Source organism: Durio zibethinus, chromosome 4, assembly GCF_047325235.1.
Source record: "Durio zibethinus cultivar Kanyao isolate XHJ-2024 chromosome 4, ASM4732523v1, whole genome shotgun sequence".
Taxonomy (NCBI): Eukaryota; Viridiplantae; Streptophyta; class Magnoliopsida; order Malvales; family Malvaceae; genus Durio; species Durio zibethinus.
In genome coordinates, this window is record NC_143165.1 from 4840994 (window position 1) to 4865603 (window position 24610).

The 24610-nt window shown below is 28.7% G+C and overlaps 1 pseudogene across 1 annotated transcript; it reads left to right on the forward strand.

The window, feature by feature from the left end:
• The first annotated feature begins 12219 nt into the window (after positions 1–12219).
• LOC111288617 (uncharacterized) lies at positions 12220–18842 on the forward strand (annotated as a pseudogene). Its single transcript, XR_016341387.1, has 9 exons — positions 12220–12269; positions 13000–13386; positions 13567–13648; positions 13838–13913; positions 14679–14759; positions 15171–15307; positions 16097–16352; positions 17588–17651; positions 18409–18842. The product of XR_016341387.1 is annotated as an uncharacterized LOC111288617 (transcript).
• Positions 18843–24610: the final 5768 nt, after the last annotated feature.

The window sequence follows — 24610 nt, forward strand, 5'->3', positions numbered from 1 at the left end:
TTTGCTTTATGTAATACTAGCACTAAACTAGCAGATAGAAAACTCTACCTTAGAAACCTTAATAGTCAATTTAGTCAAATCCATCAAGAAACTTCAAGCTACGTTATAGCAAACTTTCAATTGTTTAAATGTTGATGATCCACATGAACAATGGTGAGGAAATCTACTTAAAAAGAGAGATTGATATTTGATAAATTTGACAATTTGTGTATTCATATTGTTTTTTATATAAAAATTACATGTCACAATTAATGTCGACAAGAAAATTTGAAATACATTTTTTAATTTTGTTAAATTCACTTACAATTTTATTAAAATTTTAAACAGTATCACTTTCGTATTTTTTCATATTATTTTTTTATTATGTTATCATATCGTATTTTAAATTATCAAGATTGTTTGATCAAAACTATTACAGGATAGTTTGGAATTGCCTTGTGTATTATGTGTATATAGTGCATAATGTAGGCTGCCAAGCATACTTATGCATAAAGGGATTCAGTTAGCCTTAATCTAGTAGGATTTGTGACTCGTTAAATTAATCTTTTGGGCTATTGAATTATTTCAATTAGGTCCTTAAATTTTCAAACTTATTTTAATTAAATCCAATTTAATTATTCCATTTTAATTTTCTACTTCATTATTCTTATTGTGTGTAACCTATTAAATTTGTAATATGTTGGCAACAAATATGAATTTCTAATCCTTTATTAAATAACATTAGATTAATCAAATTTCTTTCAATTCATAGTTAATTTTTCAATTAATCAAATTTACATCGAAGATTTGATATCCTAATCGTATAACTTTGTCTATTCAACCTTTATGTAAAGCAATAATGAATTTCAATTGGCACGTTTGCCATATCAATTCTTCATCATTCGAGTGATGATCTGAATGGCTATGAGTCCATAGGGTATGTTTATGAAGTGTCAATTACTTATGAATTGTCTTTTTACTTTTGACTATTCAAGTGCTACTAACATTCATAGTGCCATAGATTTTAAATTTGCTCAAAATTTAGCTATTTGATGGAAGCAAGTAATTAATTTTATCAGACAAAAAGAAAAGATGGGGAAAAACTATAACATTCCCTGGAAATCACAATAGATATATACATGTAATTAAAAAAACCAAAGTGTATATGAATATGCATGCTACTAGTGAATGAATTATTCACAATGAAAGATTATATTATTGATTCAAAAAAAAAATTTCAAAGGTTTATGGCTTTAGATATTGTGATTATCAAATCTCAAGTTTGCTTGTGTGATGTTAAAATCTTTTGTTTTGAAAGATTTTGTGCCATCCATTTATGATATGGACATTTTAAGCATTGTTTATATTAGTTTGAAATGTGCAGTCACCCTACTCTTCACTACTATTGTTCCCTTTCCCTACACTATGATATTGCATTAAAAATTGTAAATTCTTAGAATATCATAGGTTGAAAATAGATATGTACTACAAGAAACAACACTATTAGCAATGAAATTTTTCATCATTAATATTATTATTGGTGATGAAATTTTTTTAATGATGGATTTTTCATCAACAAAAACTCAACGTAAAATTTGCAATCAATGAAAATATTTCATCATTGAATCCCATTCCGTTTAGATCTGTTTAAAGGTCAAATTCCTTGCTCGATTCCAAATGCCCATTCAAAATTTTGAAAGACTTAAATATAAATATTAGGCTTGTTAAATGAGTTGTGACAAGTAAATGAGGCCTAATAAAAAATCGGGCCGAACCTTGGTTTTACTATTAAAGCCCAAGCCCAACCAATCCAACCCAACCTAACATTTGAATAAGTCTAATTAATGTTTCCCATAATAAAACAAAGCTCATTTGCTTTATTGCTTATAATAGGACAAAACTCATTTTTCTTTATATATGACAAGACTCATTTTTATAATTTATAACAAAATCTATTTATCTTCGATCTTCACCCATTAAAATGAAGTAATCACCACCATTTATAACCAAAAAAAAAAAACACGTCTTCAATTTTCCCCTTTTTTCATTCTACGATTAGCCTATTTCATTTCACCGAAACTATATTGCTATTATTTCATTTTTGTTTCTCTTTCATTTCACTCTAAAATCAGCTTGTTTCCTTTAAGTCTCAATGATTTCAAACTCCTTTAAGATTATCTCCTCCAAATTGGCTTATCTCTTTTAGATCGACACTATCCCTCTTGGGTTATGTTCTTTAACTTGCAAACTAATCACTTTAAGGTAAACCTTTTTTTCATTCATCTCTTTATATTTTTCAGTTTATTTTTTTTTTCATATTTTTAGATATCAAATTAGGTTCTTAAAGAAAAAATAATTTTTTTCCTTTTGAATAATCTAGGGTTGACTTTGTTTCTAAACATTGTACATTGTCTTTTTTTATTATGAACTTTTATTAAGTTAGCTATATCATAAATATTGGAATAATTAATAATGTTGTCATTGTAAAAAGTTAAGATTATGATACAACAAGATTTATAATGATGTCTTTTTTTTATTGGTATGAAGATGTATTATCATGTTTATATATGACTTCCAAATCAAATACATTTGGATTTTTTGAATCATTTAGGTGAACTTTTGTAACTGATAGCTTACAGGACTAATTAGACCTATATGACAATGGCAAGTTCAAATGCACCCATAAATGTGGAATATGACTATAATGAGTAAGAAGGTGCCTTTAAGCACAAAAAAAAAAATCTTTTTCAAAATTAAAGGTGTGGGATAATATAACTAAACTCAAATATGATGACGATCAATTTACGAAGACGCAATGTAACCACCGTAACCTTTTTTTATCAGCTAAATCTTTTAGTAAAACTTCTTACTTGAAACGCCATTTAAATAATTGCCTTAAGAGACGTAATCACAATATTACTCAATATACTATTACAACTCAAACAACTTTAGAAGGTGGTTTCAGGTGTTAGTATTTATAAATATGATAAAAAGGAATGTTGTAGAGCTGTATCAACTTTTCTTACCTATGTTGAACATTTTTTTAGAATAGTTTATGAACCATGATTTAGGTACTTGATGAGTGTTGTAAGTTCTCACTATAAGAATATAAATAGACATACACCTACTAAGAATGTCTTGAGTTATTATGCAAAAAAAATAGAACATGTCAAAGCAAAGTTGGCTAATGTGCCTTGTTGAATATGTTTAACCTCTAATAACTAGAAATTTAAGCATACTATTGATGAATACATTTGTATTACTACTTATTGGATTGATAATAATTGGAAATTACAAAAAAGAATAATAAGATTTAAAGCTTTAACCTCTTTTTATGATAGTTTGTACATAACTGGTGAACTTGTTTTATACTTAGTTTAGTGGAATATAAATAAAAAAATTTTTAGCATCGTATTGGATAATGCATCTTATAATGATAGTATGGGTTTTGTTCTTAAAAGTCAATTTTGTGTCAATAGAGACCCCTTTATATGATGGTGTTTTCTTTCAAATTAGATGTTGTGTGCATATTTTAAATTTCATTGTTCAAGCTGGTTTAAATCTCGCTCATAATGTTATTGGTAAAATTCATATCGAGATTAAATACATAAAAAAATCTGGCCCTCATATAAAAAGGGTTTATGATGTTGCTAAAAAAAGTTTTAAAGTGAATGTAATTAAGAAGTTACGTCAAGATGTATGTGTGAGATGAAATTCTACCTATTTGTTGCTTGACTTTACTCTTTATTGTAAAGATATATTAATTTATTAAAGGCAATAGGATAAAGATTTTCAACTCTTTGCACTTTCTGACGAGTAGTAGGGTAATGTTTACATTATTTGCAATTTTTAAAAGTTTTCTATGATGTGATAAGTGTGTTTTCTAATTCTAAATATCCCATTGCAAACATTTATTTTAAAGGCGTTTGGAAGGTCGATAATTACTTGGTAGATGCTAAGGTCTACATACATTCTTAAATCCAATGGCTAAGTCAATCCAAAGTTGAAAATGAAAAGTCATAATTAGATCTTTACTAAGAAAAAAAAACGTTTGAGTTGAATAGTGATATTGATATCTTAAATTATTGGAGTAAAAACTCAATTCGATATTCTAGGCTTTCACTATTGGCTCAGGATCTTTTGGCAATTCCAATATCTACTGTGGCTTTTTAGTCATCTTTTAACATTGGAAAAAAAAGTTCTTACTTCTTTAAGAAGTAAATTCAAATAAAAAACTACGCAAACTATAGTTTGTTTCGATGATTAGATGCATGCTAAAGGTTTTTCAACAAGTAATGCTTTTCTTATTGTTATTCTATTAATTTAATTTTTTATTATAACACCCGTACTTATTTCACAAAGTTCCTAATTGTTTACTCTACTTTTTAAATTAGGAATGGATCTAAAATATCTACCTCTAGCGATGATGAGAATGATGATGATAATGATAATTATGCTTCTGCCATAGCCTTTTAGGTTAGCTTCTTAATTAAAAGATCACAATTCTCTTTTATAATTTAGTTAATTTGATATTTTATTAAAATATGATGTTTTATTTTGTAACTTGTAAATTTTAAGAAGAGTTTTGAAGATCTATTAACAAGCAAGAAAACTATTGGAAAAAATGCGAATGCATTTTTCCAATTGCTTTGGACTTTTTTTTGGAATTTAATTTAAACTTGTATTGTTTTTTAAACTTTGATTTAGATTTTCATGATTTGCAAGTTAAGACATATTTGAACTTAGCATGTTATATAGTATACTTATTAGCCATTATGTGATTTTTAGATTTTGTTTTAAACTTTGAAAAGCAAATGTGTTGTAATGTGTAATTTTTTATGATATTTTTTTGTTTAAAGAAAAATGGCAGTGCCTTGGATGGGCCTTGGCTATCTTATTATAGGTAAAAACAAGTTTAGGCAGAAAATGAGGTTCTAAGAGTCGAGCTAGGCGAGGACTAGACTTGTTTATAATTTTTTTCATATACAACTTAAGCTTGGCCCGATCTAGGAACAGGTCTAATTCCGTTGCTAATACATTTATTCCTAGCGATGAAATTTTCCATCATTAATCCGAAATAATCCATCACTAAAAATAATTTCCAACAAAATTATTTTTTTATTAATTTTCAATAATGACTTTAGAGACAGAAAATCCATCACTAATAGTTTTGTAGATTCTGTCAGTAAAACTAATTAGCAACATATGCTCCATTGCTAATATTTTTTTAAGATTTTGATATATTTCTAAATTCCATTGCTAAAAGTTTTTAACGACAGAATTTTTCATCGTTAATTTTTTTATTTTAATATAGTTCTAAGTTTCATCACTGAAAGTCTTTAATGATGGAATTTTCTGTCACTAATTGCTTTTTTAATATTTTTTCAAGAAAATTAGATTAATTTCCATCACTAAAGCCTTTTAGTGACAAAAAAATCCATTTCTAAAAGGCAAAAAAATAATTTTCAAGTCAAGCCCTGTTTTGGAGAACAAATTCTATCTTAGAGGATCAATTCTTCACTCTAAAGGATCGATCTTTCAAGGTTTTAGGCCTAATTTTACATTTCAAAACCTATTGAAATCATCCATATAGATTAAAATAAAACTATATTATACCATAATTCAACATTTAGTTCATTTTGATAAACTTTACTAATAGCACCTATAGATATAAGCAAGAAATTCATAGTTCTTATCAATTCATTATAATCTTCCATAAATATTTATTAAATTCATAAACATTCAACAATAAATCCAATGCCATCCAAATAAATCCATCAACCTCAATTAATAACATCAAACAATAAAAAGTTAATGTCATTGAACACTACCTTTCAATCGATGCAATCCTAAAGGTTCAATTCTAGAAGATTCGACTCCAGGAAATGAATCACCATCAAACATTTGGGTGACCTTAACAAGATCATATTTATGTCCTCTTGAGATTGAATTATTGAGACTTGTGATTGCCTCATTTCCCTAATTTCATTTTACATATTGGACATCTTTCTTTTCAAATCATTGGGTACAAATGATTTATGCATATGATTGCAATATTGTCAAGCCTCACCTTTAACTAAGTGAATAAGCTCTCCATCAAGACTTTGATTATATGTATGCCATATCATAGACTCCATAGTTATTTTTATATATAAAGCCTTTGAAGTCTTTGTATAATTGGCAAGTTGTACAAAAACTTGTAAAGAATTTGCTTTCACCTACCTCTATTTGATTTGCTCGATTTATATCGAAGATGACCACATATCGAACAATAGATTAAATCAGCATTCTTCTTTATAAAACAATAGGCAATTATTCTCACATGCATGTATTTTAACTAATTTAAAGCCAAATTTTGCCAAAAATTTTTTCGTTTGATAAAAGTTTTTTAGCAATTGATTATCCCCTAGAAGCATACTTTTTATCATCAACATGTGACGATTAATGCAGGCTTTAGTTATATTAAACTCCTACTTACAATTTAACAGTTAAGGCATAATAAATAATGTTGTTTGATTTGTGCAACCTGACCATAAAGGTTCATCAGCATCATTCATCAAAGAAAAAAATTTTGAACCTTGTAATTCGGTTGTACCTCCTCATATTTTGATTCACTACCAAATTTTTCATTTTAATCAAAGTTGAAATTTAGAGCATCCATAACCATTATGGCATATGGATTTTCTATTTCTACTTGACACATTGGATTAAATTCTTGATCTACTTTTTGATGATTGACTTTCTTTAATTTCTTCATAAAGGTAGCAATTCGTGTAACCAATGAAAAAACTTTATAATAAAGGTGTTTACACACATTATCTACTTGATAAAATTGTTTATTTTGACATTTGTTGTTAAGTGTACTTAATTCTATCCCCATTAAGAAAATTCATTTGAGAAAATGCAAAATTGATAAACTCTTTAACTCCTTCCAAGAATTCATTGGTAATAAACCCATTTACGTCAACCGATTATACATCTAACTTTTATCATTATCCATTTTCAAACCTAATTGAATTTCAAAAAGTTCATAAACACATAATTATATATGTAACCTAATTAAATTCCATAAATTCCACCAAATTCAAAAATTTTCCAATTTTCATAATAATTTTCCAAATTTGCTATTAATTTCATATATTCTCAATTGCCACAAATTCAACAATAAATTAAAATTTTCCAAATTTTCACAATAATTATATAAATTTCACAAAAACACAATTTTTACAAAATAGTGAAATTCCATAATAAATTCATAAATTCACAATGGCCATAATTCCACAAATTCAACAATAAATTAAAATTTTTCAAATTTTCACAATAATCATATAAATTTTACAAAATACCTAAATATCACAAATTCAAAAAAAAAAATTACTAACCCTAAATTATAATTATTAAATAACTGAAACAAATTAAAAATTAGTAGTAAAAGAAACTATCAAAGTGTTGTTCAACAAGCAACAAGCCCTTAAATCTTACAATAAAATTTTAATTAAATTATTAATTACAAATATAGAAAATATATTAAATAAAATCTTTAAAAAATTAAACTATGTAACAACACCAAAAATCTTGTCAAATTATAAAAACACTTAAAATAACAAAAAAAATCCAACCCTAAATCACAAAAAATTTGAAACCCTAAAGCTCCAAAATTATAAAAAACAAAAAAGATGATTTACCAAAATTTTGTTGAGTTTCAAGTATAAAAGGAAGATAAAGGATGACTTTAGGGTGAGGGAAGCTGAAAATCAATGGTGGGTGGCTTGAATCTAGTCAAATTATAAGGGATAAAAAGAGGAAGGTAAGGTTGGTTTAAAGTCGGTTTGGGCTTATTTTGGTCGGTTTAAGCCAGGAACGGATACTAGCAATGGCCTAGAAAACGAAAGAGAAGAGTAAGCAAAAAAAATAATAATAAATGAGAAGAGTGAAAAAAGGGAATATGAATTATAAGTCCAATTAGGCTTTAGTGACGAATTTTCATTACTGAAAGCCCTTGTCTACTTCTAGCGAGAAAAAAATTTCGTTGCTAAAAATTTCATTGCTAAAAACTATAAAAATCAATTTTATTTTTTAAAAATGAAAACTCTTTTTTATTTATTATAAAAAAATATTAAAATTTATTTTTTGTTTTTGTTTAATTTTTAGCAATGGACATTTTTATCGCTAATTCCATCGATATTAATGGAATTAGCGAAAAAAATTCAACACTAAAACCATCGTTAATTTAGTGACATTTGTTTTGTTTTAACGTACAATATTAGTGACGAAAATTAAATCCATCACTAATCGTACAGATGGATTTTTGTTGTTATTTCTATAAAGTCCATCGCAAAAAGTGAAACCAAAATAAATCTATTTTTGTTAGTAATCCATCGCTAAAAGGGGTTATTAGCGACAAAAATATTCCATCACTAAAGACAAAATTTCTTATAATGATGGTGATTCATATATTTGTGTTATGTAAAATACTGAAATTTATGTATTTGTATTGTATTTTACACAAAAATTACGTGTCACAATTTATGTCGACATAAAAACATAAAATATTTATATTTTTGATTTTGTTACACCTATATATAGTTATTGCTAAAATTTAAAACAATGTCACTTTCATGTTCTTTTTCATATTATATTTGTATTGTGTTATCATATCATGTTTTAGATTATAAATTATACTAGTGATCAATAATATTCTATCATAGTGTTTATAGATGAACTTTTTACTAATGAATTTAAAGTTATTTTTGACATTGCTATCTTATTATCATTGACGAACCAAAACATCAAAACCATACTTTCCTAGTGTTTTTTAGTATCAATATTTTCGTGTATATTGACAAAAGGAATGGAGAAAGAGGGGAGTGAATTCAAAAGATTTACATCAAACGGTCATAAGGAATTTTATGATCTACTATTGGTGCTTCTTCTTTACATGTGTACTTTAGAAATATCTTAATTTATTGCGTATAGTAATATGATTGATACATCACAATTAGATGTAATAACAATTTAAATTGAATAAGATTCGTTTCAATTTTTTTAATAATGTGTAGAATTATAAATTTTTGAAATTTGATCCAATTTTGAACTAACTTTTTGTATGATCTAATTAGAATTGAATTTTATCAATTTGACTTAGTTCATCGGTTTTTAAATTTAAATTTTTTATTTTTATATATTTAAATAGATTTAGATACAAAATAATTATTTTTATTTTATAAAATTTAAAATATATAAAAATTAACAAAAATATATAATTCAATTTATTTTTTTATTTTTCACTTCTCAATCCAAAATCAATTCCAAATTTAATATATATTTTTAATATTCAAATTTAATCTATACTAAATAAAAAATAAATTAAATATTATAATTTTAAATCAAATTTCTTTTCTCACCTCTAATTATAGTGCCCTTGTAGAATGCCATTTCAAATTCTTACATTTCACCTTTTTTTTTTACTTAATTTCCTTTCTTGCGGTGGAGTAATTTTTAATAATTCACATTGCAGTGTTCTAATAAATGTTATGTACCTTTAGTCTTGGGTTTTTTTTTTTCCTTTGAAGCCTACAGATACTTTATGCTCATGTATTTATCTTTGCATCTTAAATAGAGCGATAACTAAAACAGAAATTCAAATTATATGTATTTCAATCATTGCTTTGAAATGCATTTCACTAAGTTTTTATTCTTCTTTCTCCTTCTCTTCATGCCCTATACACTTTGAAACAGAAATTGGGATGAACTTTTTTTTTTAATAAATAAGTTAAAATAGCTTGATAATTCACCTTTCTTAAAAATATTTATATTTAATAATATATAAATTGCAAAATTTTATAATTAAAATATTAGAAATTTTTCAATATTAATATTAATATTTTTTTATTTTTTATTAAAATCAAATAAAATTACTGTTATTAATATAATATTATTTCGGATTCGATCAAAATAAGTCTGAGCTTAAATAATTATATCCGAAATTTGACTTAATTAAAATTATATCAATATTTAAAATTAAAATATTAAAAGACTTTTAATATTATTTGAAATTTTAGTTAAAATTAAATAAAATATTTTTAATAAAATAATATTTTTTATGGGTTCAAACTAAGTTCGAATTTAAAAATCATGTTTAAGTTTTAACTTGAGTTGAACTATACTCACGAGTTTAATAGATGGTTATACTTGGTAAACAACTTTTTTTTACAAATTATCTTCCCCTTTTCAAAAAGGGGAAAACAATTTTGAGAATAATGTATCATTTTTTGTTGATCAATAAATTATTTTTTATTAATCAATTAATTTTTTTATCAAACAAACACTAAAAAATAAATAAATTATTTTTTGAAAGTTATTTTTTACGAAATAAACGAATATATACATCTCATTTGAAATAAAAAGTCCATTTTTTCAACAAAAAAAAAAAAGGAAATGATAAACTTTCTCATAAGCATAATACTAATATTCCATCTTATATAAATATATAATATTTATCACATATAATTTGGTTTTTTTTATATTAAGTAATATTTTTCTATGCAATACCAAGCACAATAATTTAAAATCACCAATGATTTATAATACTATACCACATATATGTTAGAAATATTTTTAAAATATTAAAATAATTTGATTAAGTAAAAACTTAATCATAAGAGGAATCATACTCAGCTTTGTAATAACTTAATGAAAATTTTTCATGATCTAAAAGACAAAAAAATTAAATCAAAAGATTGTCCAAAAGAGTAGTCGACTTCCATATCTAAGGAGTTGGACTACCTTAAGCTACCAAAGAGTTTATTGCCATCATGAAGCAGTAGACTACTGTGCTTGTATAAAAAATTAAGTAAAGCCTTATCACTTAAATGTACAAAGGAAACAGTCAATTGCCTTGGATTGGCAATTGATTTCCACAATTGAAAATTTTAAGGAAGTCTACTATTTTTGCATATAGAGTCTTGTAGATGATTAAAAGGTCCAAGGCAATCAACTACTTAAGAGGAAAATTGATTGTCCTCGTGATGAAAACTTTCTAGAATGAGTGGGAAGTCGACTGCTCTATTTTTATGAATCTATTGGATTAAAGATAGAATCGATTACCTTACTAAATGAGTAGATTATCCTTCCTTTTGTGACATTCTAGAAATAAAAAATACAAAAAATAGTTAATTATCCTCTCGAAAAGGTCGATTACTTTGAGTGAAAAGTTATAATTTTAAAAAAAAATGTGAAAAGTGATTTTGTTTTAAATAAAAATATTAATTATTTAAATGACTCATTTTGTCTTTAAATATCCAAAAAGATATCATTTTTTACCAAAGGAAGTAATTTTTAATTGAAATTATACAATCAAAGAATTATAATTATTAGATTCAGTCCCTATAAATAAAGATGGTGTGAGTTCATTCGAAGGATTTTAGACACAAAATTCTTTCTTCTTTCTCCCATTCTTTAATAAATAAGACTTGTCACTTTGAAATTATTTTTGCTTAAATTAATATTAAAAGTTAGATATCTTCAACTCTCATCAAATAGTATTTAATAGTTTAATATCACAAGTGTAAGGCATCATCAAATAAAATTTTATTGTATCTTAAAAATATTTCTATTATATTTCTTTTATATACTATAGGTAGTAGGAATGAAATAAACTTTAGCGAAAGTATCATTTACAACATACTTTAAAGCCATTTCATTTGTTTTTTGAAAACTCCATCTTATGTTCAAACAAAGTTCGAAAAAAAAAAAACTACAACCGAAGTTACAAATGAAATATCATCATCAATTACACATTTTTGAAAAAGCAAGTCTTAAAACTAACAATAAACTAATTTAACAATATCCTATTTTTAACTCATTTTTTTATCAACAAACTTTTATTTCATATCTATTTTGAAATTTAACAAATGTATAATAGAAGTATAAGGTGTATATATAATTATAATGTGATGTGCATTACCATGAACAATTTTATAAATATATATAATGTACATAAATCATGAGCGTTTTTCTTTAAACCTTAATGATTACTAAATAAGGAAAAAAAAAACACTTTTTTCTTGTCAATTTTTCAACATTGCTTTTTGGGTAATGATTTTTTTATGCATCAACTCTCAATTAATAAAAAAAAAAATGATAGACCCCTTTTTGTAATTCGCCAAAATCATTCAGAAAAATCTTACAAATTGAAAAAAGAGAGCGCCTCGTTTTTCTTTACCGTTTTTCCATTGAAAATTTAAAGAGATCCGCCAGCCATTGTTTCACATTCTTCCTCTTTCTCAAAGGTTAAAAAAAAAAAAAAAAAAACCCCTAAACCCCTAATTTCTTAGATTTTCTCTCTCTTTCTCTCTTTTGCTTTTGTTTGGCAAAATTGGATTAAAATTCGTTCCTTCATTATTGTCCTTTTTAATTTAAAGACAAAGATTTCAAAAAATTAACCTTAATTCTAACTTTGGGTCTAAAAAGAATCAAAACAAAGTTAAATTGGATGTCAAAGAAACTTAGAACGGTTAGAATAGTTGAGATTAGTTGTGATTTAATTTCTTTAATCTTTAAAGCAGCTTTCTTTCAAGTTTGAAATTGTGGTTCTTGATTTTGATTCGTTGAATGCCTTTGCATGCGCCTGGAATCAAGTTTTAGCTGCATATTGCTTTTCTATTAAGTAAATTTGCCTAATATAGGTCTATAACTTTGGTGCCTTTTGATTGTTGTTTTTGCCACTTGCTATGCTTGGATACAAAAATAAATGAAGCTTTTGAAGAAATGGAGACTGAAAAATTATGTTAGAATTGGTGTTTGGTTTACTCATTATTCATTTTTTATCCATTGTGCTTTTGGTTTATGGCAACTTATTAGAAAATGAAAACCAAGTAGGAAAAGCAACAATCAGTTGAAGCCTAATTTAAACATAATTATTTCAATAAGATTTGATCTCTTTGTTTGTGATGGTAGTTGGTTATTGGCTGATTAGTTTGCAATTTGCTAATGAGGGGTTTTGTCTTTTGCGGTAATAAGTATGGAAGGTTGGGATGTAATTAACCTTCCTGCATCTAGCAATTCTTTGTCTGGAAGCGAGAGTGGTGAACTTCGTGATTTGGATGATGGACCTCATCAAGTGGATTCTCAACCTAATAATGCTGAGACTAAAGATGGTGAAACGAAAGCTGGGATCGAGGATCTGAAAGAAGGTGATATCAGAAATCCCCAGAGCCAATTTAATTGTGGAAGTGGAGATAGACAACTCACTTGTTGACGATTCATCTGACATGCAAATAAGTGATGAAATAACTGAAACTGTGAGAGTTGAAGAGAAAATGGATGGCTTTTCAGTGCCTAACAAAAAGCGGATACCGGATGTCAAAAACGGAAGTCCCATCCAGAACCACATGATGGATGGTATTTGTATCCTGCTTCTCAGTTGTTATCCTAAGCTTACTTTCTTGTTTATTCACCAACTCTAGTGCAAGAGCTTTGCTTCTGTAGTCATATGCTCCATAAGCTCAATTCCATATCAACAGAAATAAAACTTTCTCTGCAGCCTATGGAATGATCATTTTTGTTTTCCATAATTCAATGTGCCAGCTGTATCTGGTGTTAAGAGACACTGAATTACATTTGATGACCAGCAACCTTCTGTTCATATTGTGTATAATTTCTTAACAAGGTTAGGGCTGGAGTAAAGGGTTCTTACTTCTGAAAATAATCGAATTAAAAGCTTCATTTTTTAATTCTTTTCTTGAATTTCTGTTTAATAGAAAGGCATAGGATTTCTTAAGATTCAGCATGTTTGGGAACTATTTTGCACTCTTTTCTGTCATGTTTCTTATTGTCATGTCTTTTTACCTTTTTCCAGAGCTAGTAAACAGAAGCTTGATGAACTTTTGCAGAAGTGGTCAGAGTGGCTAGCTGAACATGGTTCTTCATCCCAAGTAAGTCTGGTTAAATTTGTGGTTTGCAATTTTTCTGCCTCCATTCCTCACTAATTAAAGCCTCTGTCTAATTTAGAACTGAGGGTAGAAGAGGATTTACCCTTCTTTCTCTTGCTTTAGCTTCTAATGCCCTATAACCAGATTGTACATTGTTGTTTTTTCCTTGAGGTGTCTTATCCATCAAGTTTTTAGAATCTGTTGGCAATATATGTTTTACTAAACCTACATTTTAGACTGAATTAGGTATTGTTATGAACTTATGGAGTTCATTTGGAGTATTCTGTCCCCCTAAGTGTGTTCATTAGCTGGATAGAACTTTTGAATATAATCATAAAAAGAGATGGAATATCTGAACCAGTGTCTCCTAATGAAATATCTGTTGGTTATCACTTTATTTGCTTTTTCGTTGTGGAGCTTTTCTTTCTTAAATTTTATTAACCAAAGGAAAAAGAAATTACATTGTTTCACTCAAAAAAGGTACATAAATGCCTATGTGCAATCTGTTTCTGTATTGATAGATGGATGCATGCATGCATATTTGTTTGATTGTGTCTGTGTGTTTTGATGGATGGATGGGTGTGTCAATAAGTATGCATGTAAGTGAATATACACAGATGCATGCATAGACAGATGGGTTGATACGATATATGCACATGTGGACACATAAGCACTGATGTGCATGCATCTGGGCCTTGTATTATTATATAGTTCAGTTATTTTATCCTTGACATTAATGTGCAACTGAATGTAATTCAATCTATTCAGGATCAAAATGATCTTATAGATTCAGGAGAAGAGACTTATTTTCCTGCTCTACATGTTGGTGCAGAGAAGCCCTCTGCTGTGGTAAGCTTGTTTCTTGTCTTCTAGACATCTAGTGTTTTGGACCGATGTATGTATTTATATTTTTGTAATTGGAATAGTTTTTATTAGATGTATAGTTTTTAACCTTTTAATATTTTTTTCTTCAATGTCATGGGCAATCTGTTATCATGTAATATTTTCTTCATTATCTAAATTCAAAACCCCAAGTGAAATGTTTTTTTCCCCTTGAAATAGGTGGTTGTTCAATTATTTACTCTCCAAATGGATATGACATTGCAACCCTTACTATTTCTCCCCTAATAATTGTAAATTTTATTCACATTCCTGTCTCAGAAGGTCTGCATTTCTGTCGTAAAAAGGTCTGATGCATTGTGTGAGAGTTTATTGCATTTTCTCTATATTTTAGTTTGATTTTTTTTGGGGGATTTGTAGTCATTCTGGATTGACAACCAAACAAGGAATCCACATGATACAGAGTTCATTCCATTGGATGGTAACATTGTACCTCTTTATGATCATGGAAACGCGGTGGGTTTGACTTCAGACGATAGTTCAAGTAATTTGGAAGGGTAATGCTCATCTGTGCTTTTTGTAATAATGTTTGCCATGTAACGGATAATAACCTGCAAATTTTTTTGTGCATTGAGACTATTTTAAGTGCTTGCACTTTCATGACTGCTCTTTAGTAGCTCACAATAGCTTCCAAATTAATTTTGTGCTTACAATGAATGGCATGCATATATTTCATTGTCAATTTATCTATGCTCTGGTTAGTAGTTCTCTCCATTTTCCAAATATGTGACATTTTATTTGATTTGATTGATATATTGGACTTAGGTTTTGAAAATTGGAGTCTAGTTGAACTCTTTTAGCAAGTGTCTCCGAGTTTTTGTTAGTAATTTTGTTTTGTTCGGTTCTCACTATATTAACATGCTCAATTCATTGATCCCCCCTCTTTTTTCTTTTTTATTTATTTTTTTTTTGGGGGTGGGGGGGGTGGGGGAGGGAGGAGTGGAGGAGTGGAGTAGAGTGGAGAGTGATGATATATGAATCTATAATGGTGTAACTATTGTACAAAAGCCAAAAAAATGGTGACAACTAGCAATTGTTGCCTGTCTGTTGTTAATCAGTTAATGGACCAGACACCCGTCTGAATTATCAAATACGAAATAGAAATTATAGCTAGGAAGTCTTTTCTTGGCAATCAAGTCTGTTAAAATTGTCCATAAAAAAAATTCTGTTAGGTTGGTCGATGTAACTATAACCATGATGCAGCTTCATGGCTCTCCTACTTCTATGTTTGCCCAGCCGCCTTAAATGTTCTGTGTTTTCTTAACTATTTGGGTTATATCTTGTAGAGGCCTAGAGATAAAAGACAATGCTTCCCGTTGTTTCAACTGTGGTTCTTACAGTCATTCCCTGAAGCAATGCCCAAAGCCTCGTGATAATGTTGCTGTCAACACTGCTCGAAAGCAGCAATACAAGTCCAAACGTAATCAGAATACTGCTTCTCGCAGTGCAATTCGTTATTATCAGAACTCTCAAGGTGGAAAGTATGATGATCTAAAGCCAGGCGTTCTTGGTGCTGAAACACGACAACTATTAGGCCTTGGGGTAATATGCTCCTTCAATTCCATGACAACTCCCTCCGCCCTGCCCCCTTTTTTTGTAGTATCTTATGATACAACGAAATATTACACGGAAATAATGCAGGAATTCGCGGAATGGGGTATCCTATAATTATGGTAGATTAATAACAAATCAGTATAAGAAACAGTTGCTTCTTAATCGTAAAATACTTGCACAAATAATTATCTCAAATAGGAATTGTCTTTATATGATTTCCAATGATATTATAAAATAAGGAGATCAGAAGGAATTCACAAAAATGCTTTAAATGAAATGGGGTTCCCTCGAAAATGAACTCGAGAGAGGTAGAGTAGAAATTAATATGATAAAAAAATTCTGATAAGGCCATCAAAACAAGAAAACAACATGAGGGAAGACGCTCATCATACATCAGTTTGGTTTAGGCCTTAAAACTTCAAAGAACCAACGTCCTGTTCAAAGAGTTATTGATTTCGTCCTTCTGTTTGAAATTCTTCTTCCAACCCTTTTTCTATATGCTGAGAAAAGGACTTTAAGGTACATTCAGTTTTGTAACCCCTTCTTATATGATTAGCATCTATATAATAGGCATCCCCACTTCACTACTAGATGCCAAGTACATAGGTAACGAACACATTCCACCTTTATCTTCTGTGCTTATTCGGCATGGATAATTGACTTCTTCTACATAGCTAACAGACACATTCTGCCTTATCTTTTGTGCTTAATGGGCATAAACAATTGACTTATTCAATTTACAAAGCAGAAGGAAATCTAGTCATGTATAAGTTGTTGAAGTCTTATTTGGCCTTTAATAGATGCATAACTAAAGTGAACTAATGATGTTTTATGAAGATTCTGCCAAACGCTGGTGTGGAACAGTGGATATTGAGGTAATCTTCAAAAAGTTGCATTGGCTTGAACTTCCATATTTTTTTTCATTTTCCCTGCATCTGCAAATATCTCTGCCTGAGTATTGATGCACTGAAAGGTTGCCAGTATTACTAAAATCGTTGTTGAGTTGTCAGATAAATTGTTCTGTTTCTTTTTATTTTTTTCATGTTTTTCCCTCCCGCACATTTGTCACCCAGGAACTCTGCATCTTATGTTTCGGATCTGCTAATTTTGAGGAAAGCAGATGCTTTCTGGCGAAACATTAAGTTATTTTTTTTATGCACGCCTTTCCATTTGATTCAGTACTAATCACTGTTTTTAAGTTCCTTATTTATTTGCTTTCACAGGAGTTTGATCCACCACCTTGGCTTACCAGAATGCGAGAAATTGGTTACCCACTGGGATATCTAGGTAACTAACACATCGCATCCATAGAACTTCAACTTTTATTTATAGTTATTGTGTTGAAGCAAACTTTTATTTATAGTTATTGTGTCGAAGCATTATTGGTAAGTACTCACAATTAGAAGAAATTGCAATCTGCTGTCCATGAATGGCCATGCCATTTGCCCAACTATTTGCTTCCTCTTATGTGACAAAAGAGCTATTGGACACATCCATGATGTGGCGTACCAGTTCCTGGATAACATGTGAGGGGTTGACCCATAAACTATTACCAGTTATTTGTAGCAAATAAATGGAACAATAAATCCAGAGGATTGCATGTCATGTGCATCAAGAAAGTAAAAAAAAAAAAAAATAGAAGCAAAGTCCTTTGATGTGGAAAAGACAATAAGGCAAACTATTCCTATTGAATTCCATGCCACAAATAAATCCTTTCCCTTTTAGTTCTAAAATTTACTGTTTTCTGATCTCAAACACTGTGCTTAGATAGAATCAGCCGATGCTAGTTAGTTTTATTTTGGTACAAAGGAGGCCATAGTCTGGGGATAGGGGAAAGCATTGTAGGTGCTAGGATTCAAACTCCAAACCTGTTGGATGCTATCTGTTAAGGATAGTTACATGAACCAACTGAGCTAAGCTTTGGATTTGTATGCCAGTTAGTTTTAATTGTTTGTATTAACAGCTTAAACATTGACCAGATATAACTTGTCTGTTTTCATTCTCTCATACTATTTTCAAATTGACTATTGTCAAACATGTTCAGCACCCGATGATGAGGATCGGCCATCAGGAATTACAATATATGGGTGGACTCTCGATTTAGCTTATCCTATCCCCAAGGTATGGTAATTATGATTCTCCTTACAGCTTTCACAGTCGAAGAGATCTTATACCCGGGCCGCTAAGCCCTTCCCAATATTCTGATTGGGGTAGAAGGAACCCTGTGGTATATGAAGAATTTGTGAGTCATCGTTCCTATAGTTCCTCACTGTACTCATCAACGGATTGGCGTAATTCACCAAGAATTCATGGCTCAGCCAGATTCCAAAATGAGATTGATGAAAGATGGGATAACAGCTACCCTGACTATTCATCTCGGGTTAATAGTCATCCATCTCACAGCAGGTGATGAATAGCATTGTGTTGTAACTTTTGTTTCTGTCACCCGATTTTATGAGGTCATGATCAGGGATTTAAATAGCGGTCGCGATCATGTTTTCGGTCGCGTAGCATTTGTCGCATTTTCGGATATAACGGAGATAATTACGGTCATTGCGATCATCACGGTCGTGAAAATTTTTTTTTTTTGCACAATTTATTATAAAATATAATAATTATAATTATAATTATAAAAACTCTTATTCAATGATTTTAAAAATAGTTTATGACACTCTATGTTTTTTATTTTCTAAAAAAATTATTTACAATTTTATTTAGATTATAAAAAACATTCATATTTAGTTTATCCATAAAATTTTTCTTGACCAAGTTCATATTCAATATTAATTCTAGACAAATCAAATATTAACAAAACATAATATGTTAAATACCAAGCATTTAATTTAATAAAATTACAAACTTAAAAATATAATAATTTCAAATTCCATCAACTACAATTATTGATACATATTTCAAATTTACCACATGGTAGAATGACGAGGAGGATCAGATTCTTTATCTTCACTTTGAGAGCCAAGTTGACTCCATCTCCATCCCTGAGACCTTTGTTCTTGATACATTTGAGGTGTAGGATATATTTGAGGATAATACATTTGTGGTGGAGGGTACATTTGTGGTAACTGATACATTTGAGGTGGAAGATATATTTGAGGAAGTGGAGGATACATTTAAGGTGGATAATAACCATATGGAGGTGGATAACCATGAGGAGGTTGAAAATTATGTTGTTCTGGTGGATAGTAATGTCTTTGAGTACTAGCAGATGATTCACTATACTCAAAGTTACTAGAATTTGGTCTCTCACCTGAAGATGAAGAACCTCTAAAAATTTCATAGTGGTGCTTCTTTGCTTTTCCTTTTGATCAAGCTGTACGTGCACTTTGACCCTCACTAGATTCAGCAAATGAATTTCCTCCGTATTCTGTCATATTAATAAAAAGTCCACCAGTAGCAGCAAGCTCAAATTCTCATCCAAGTGGGCTGTAAGGTCGATTTGCATCCATATTATCACCAAAATTCGCACCATCACCACCACCATCTCCATCACCATCATCATTTGGACTTAAACCACCACCATCATCACTCTGACTTGGTGTTGGACTTGAACTTGAATTAGACACATTCCTTTCTTGAGATTGACGTGATCGTTCAACATTCATTTCATTATCAAATTTATCTGCAAGCAACCAATCAGAGTTTTGACCATCTAATAGAGGATTTTTTTTCTCTTACAGCCATTCTATTAGTGGATCATCATCTTTAAAAATATGGTCAAGGCTAATAGGATTAAAACTATTATTTATTTCATCAATGCTCATTCTTTTTTGATGTCTCATCCTCAACCTCATGTTATAATAGGTATATACAAGTTTATGGAGTCTTGCAAACTTTAATCTATTTCTTGCTTTGGTGTGAATATAGCTAAATGTGCTCCAATTACGTTCACAATTTGATGCAGATGTTGTTTGACTAAGCACTTTGATTGCTAGTTTTTGTAATTCAGGAACACAAGTACCATATATCATCCACCACTCAGCTGTATAAAATTATTTAAATTAAATTTCAATGGGCTATATAATTAAATAATATAAATAAATTATAATTATTTAACTTACTATTTACCTGGATTCATTTGCTTCCAAGCTCTTTGTGCTTGTGGACTACCAAATGTTTCATGCTTGTCTCGAAATAATAACAACTACATCGATTGAAAATACAATAATAAATAAATAAATAAAAAACAATTTAATTTTTAATACATAAAACAAATGTTAAAGTTATAAAATGGTATTAAATACTAACCTGATTAATCATTCTGATTTGAGTATCTATCGAAGGTTCTAATCTTTCAATAACTGCTTTTATAACTTCTAATGTTTCTTTAAATACATTTGCAGAATGTTCCACTCCAAATTAAAATTATGGATTTAGATAGTAACCTAAACATAATTTATAACAATATTATATTAAAGTAATAAAAAATAAATATATAAGCAATTTAAGTATAAAAAATAAACATATTTTTTAAATACCATCTATATTCTTGGTTTACTTACCAGCTGAATGCAAGTCAGAGTACATGAAACTCCATCTATTGTCAATAATCTTTTCATATTCAGCAAAATAACGACAAGTTTGTTGAATTGCTTGTTTAGCTCTATCCACAGCCTCGTAAATAAAGCCCATTGTTGGTTTTTCATCACCATCCACAAGGCACAACACTTTTACCAAAGGCTCATAAACTTTTATTATATCACCTACTTTTTTCCAAAAATCTTTTCCCAAAATGATTTTTTTGACTTCATAAGCAGGTCCTGATTTTTGTTGTCCCCATTTTGAATCTTTAAATTCCTATATATTCATCAATAAATTTTTAGAGTAATATATTTTAAATTAATATTTTAAAACAATAATATTATAAAAATATGCTATATTTAAATAATTGTACTAATTATTAAGTACTAACCTTTGAATTGAACATCTCTCTCAAACTTTGCTTTTGCCTCATTATTTTTTTTAATTGTATGAAATGAGTGGCAAATCGGGTAAAAGCAGGACGAAGTATTTGCTTCCCTTGTGTATATTTCTTCATCAAATTAACAGTCCAAATGTGATTGTATATAAAACAAGTCACTTTCTTTGCATCATCCAAAACCTTTGCCACATTTTTTTCCTCCCAATATCTTCAAGGCACAAGTCCAAACAATGAGCTGAACATGCTGTCCAATACAAATGTTTTCTCTTCTCCATTAGTCTTTTTCCTGCGGCCTTAAGTGCTGCCTCGTTATCAGTGACTATTTGAACAATGTATTTTTCTCCAATTTCTTCCACAACTTCATCTAATAATCTATAGTAAAAGTTTGTATCTCTACTACGAACACTTGAGACATCTACAGATTTCCAAAAAATAGTCTCTTTACTACAGTAAACAAGAAAATTAATGATATGCATTTGATTCAAACTATTGGTCCAACCATCACACATCAAAATGACACCCAATTCATTCCAATAAGCTTTTAATCCATTAACCCATTCATGAACTTGTTGATACTCAGACTCTAAATACACATTTGAGACCTCATAAGGTGTTAGAAGTCTTACATGTTGGCCAACTTCTGCTGCCATAGAAATCAAATTATGCAACCATGGGGAATTTGCTAATTGAAAAGGAAGTCGATCATATATCAAAAATTTTGATATTGATTCACCCAGTTTTCTTCTTAATGTCTTTAGAAATGAATCACTTACTTTTGGTTGTCTTGAACTTTTACTTCTAACCAATTTAGGAACAACTCCCCTTAATGAAAATTCAGACTCATTTGGAGTTTTTGTTCTTTCTTCAAAATATTCAGCAACTGAACCATGAGAGCTTCGTCCTTCTTCATATATGTTACTCCAACCACTAATTCTTTGTCTGAATTCTTGTCTTCTATGCCACTCATGTTGTGATTGGATACTATCTCGCACGGTTTGTCTAGTAGCAAAGTCTTCATCAATAAATCCTTCATAATCATCTTCCCCTCTTAACTGTGATAAAAATTTATTTTTTCTTTTTGTTGTCAGCCTTTTTTGATTTGCTTTCTTGAAGGAGTTTCATCATACTTTCTCTTACTATACCTATTAATAATATAGTTTAAAAAAAAAAAGAAAAAATTAGTTGCACATGCTTATGTAATTTTATAATTTTTATTAAGAAATTAACAATAATATTTTCAAAGAAATTAAAAAAACATAACATACCAGTAACGTTGAGGCATGGTGCAACATTGTCAGTTTTATGAGCAATGTGTTCTTTGAAACGTGTTATTCTTCCTTTTACAATTTTACCACAAAGTTTACATGAAACATTTCCTCTTGTATTTGGCACAGATGTTCTAAAATGCCAACCTATATTATCACTTGGCGCGCCCTCTACTCCTTTACTCAGGAACTCTTCACGTGGTGGCATACTTACTATTTTGTATAAAAACAAAATAAACTTATATTTAGAAATATTAATATTACTTATTACATCATTAAAAATTGATTTTACGCTAAATTTTTTAATTTTTAGTTTTTAATCTTAAGAATATTATTAAATAACTTAATCTTTTAGATGCACTAATTGATATTAATTTTTTTATCACAAATAACTTCAAATAATTATATAATAAATACAATCTTCAATAATTACACAAAAATAATAAGAATTAATCTAATATCAAAAGAATTGACAACAATATAAATATCAAAACAACAAAAAATTATTAAATTTCATATACAAAATTATAAATTAATATCTAACACAATCAAAATATAATATTTAATTTTAATTAATTTTTGTCTAACTTATATAAAAAATTTATCAATAATTTTCATCTACAATCTCTATGTATATCATATTAAATTATTAATCTTTTATTTTTTTTTAATTATAAATCTTCAATCCCTCTAATTTGATTTTATCTAAAAAAAATTTTAAAAATTAAAAGTTTTCAAACTTATATTTTAATAAAATTTTCAAACCTATATTTTTTATTTTTTAGTTTTTAATCTTAATAAGAGTAATAGATCATAAAATGCTAAATTCGTTAAGTAACTTAATTTTTTTGATACAATAATTGATATAAAAATTTTTTTATCACAAACAACTTTTAATAATTATATAATAAACACAATCTTCAATAATTACACAAAAATAACAAGAATTAATATAATATCAAAAGAATTGACAATAATATAAATATCAAAACAACAAAAAAATTAAAATTCATATACAAAATTATAAATTAATATATAACACAATCAAAATATAATATTTAATTTTAATTATTTTTCATCTAACTTATACAAAAAATTTTATCAAAATTTTCATTTAAAATATCTATATATTATATTAATTATAAATTTTCAAAACCACTAACTAAATTTTATCTAAAAAGTTTTCAAAAATTAGTTATAAAATTAAATAAAAAAATTCAATCCCACCCTCCATACACCCTACCACACCCAATCCCTCCCCACCCCCATCAATCCCTCTCCACTTTCCCCCCAACATCCCACCACACCCAATCCCTCCCCACCTTCCCCCCAACGCCCCACCACACCCAATCCTCCCCACCTCATCCAATCTCTCCACGTGCCTAATATATTAAATTGTTTAATTCTTTCTAACAACCCGAGCCGAGACCCTTCTAGAAACATTCCATTCTTCTGTTCATCTTCTTCTTCGTCTTACATTTTACTTTCTCTGGCTTTCCAAAAAATTTTTCTTTTTTTTTTTTCATCTCTCATTTTCTCTCACATCCCTTTATCACTATCACTTGCTGACTTACCTAGTATTTACAAATATCTCGTTCGTCTTTCAAACTTTCACAAGACACAATAGATCGATCATTTTACAGAAATTTTACAAAAAAAAGGTAATTTAACTTTCTTTTCTTACCTTGTTTGATCTTGAATGTTGATTGAAAACTTGAGGTTGATTTGAATTTGAATGCCGAAAATGGCGTTTGAATGGTTGAAACTTGAAACTCTGTTTTCTTGCTCGTTTTAAAATTTCTTTTGATGATAAAAATCTGAGATTGTGAGGCTGTGAGCTTTATTTTTTGATTTGGCTTTTACTTTTGCAGGTTTGTTGTTTTATTTTGCAGGCGTAAAATTTTGTTTTTTTGTTAGAACTATTAGATCCGTGAGTAGAAAAATGGAATAGCGACATTAACGGTCTGTTATTGTCGCTATTGCCCGTTACGCTGTTATTTTACGACCGTTACTCTCCATTTTTGCTGTGAATGAATTTTTCAACC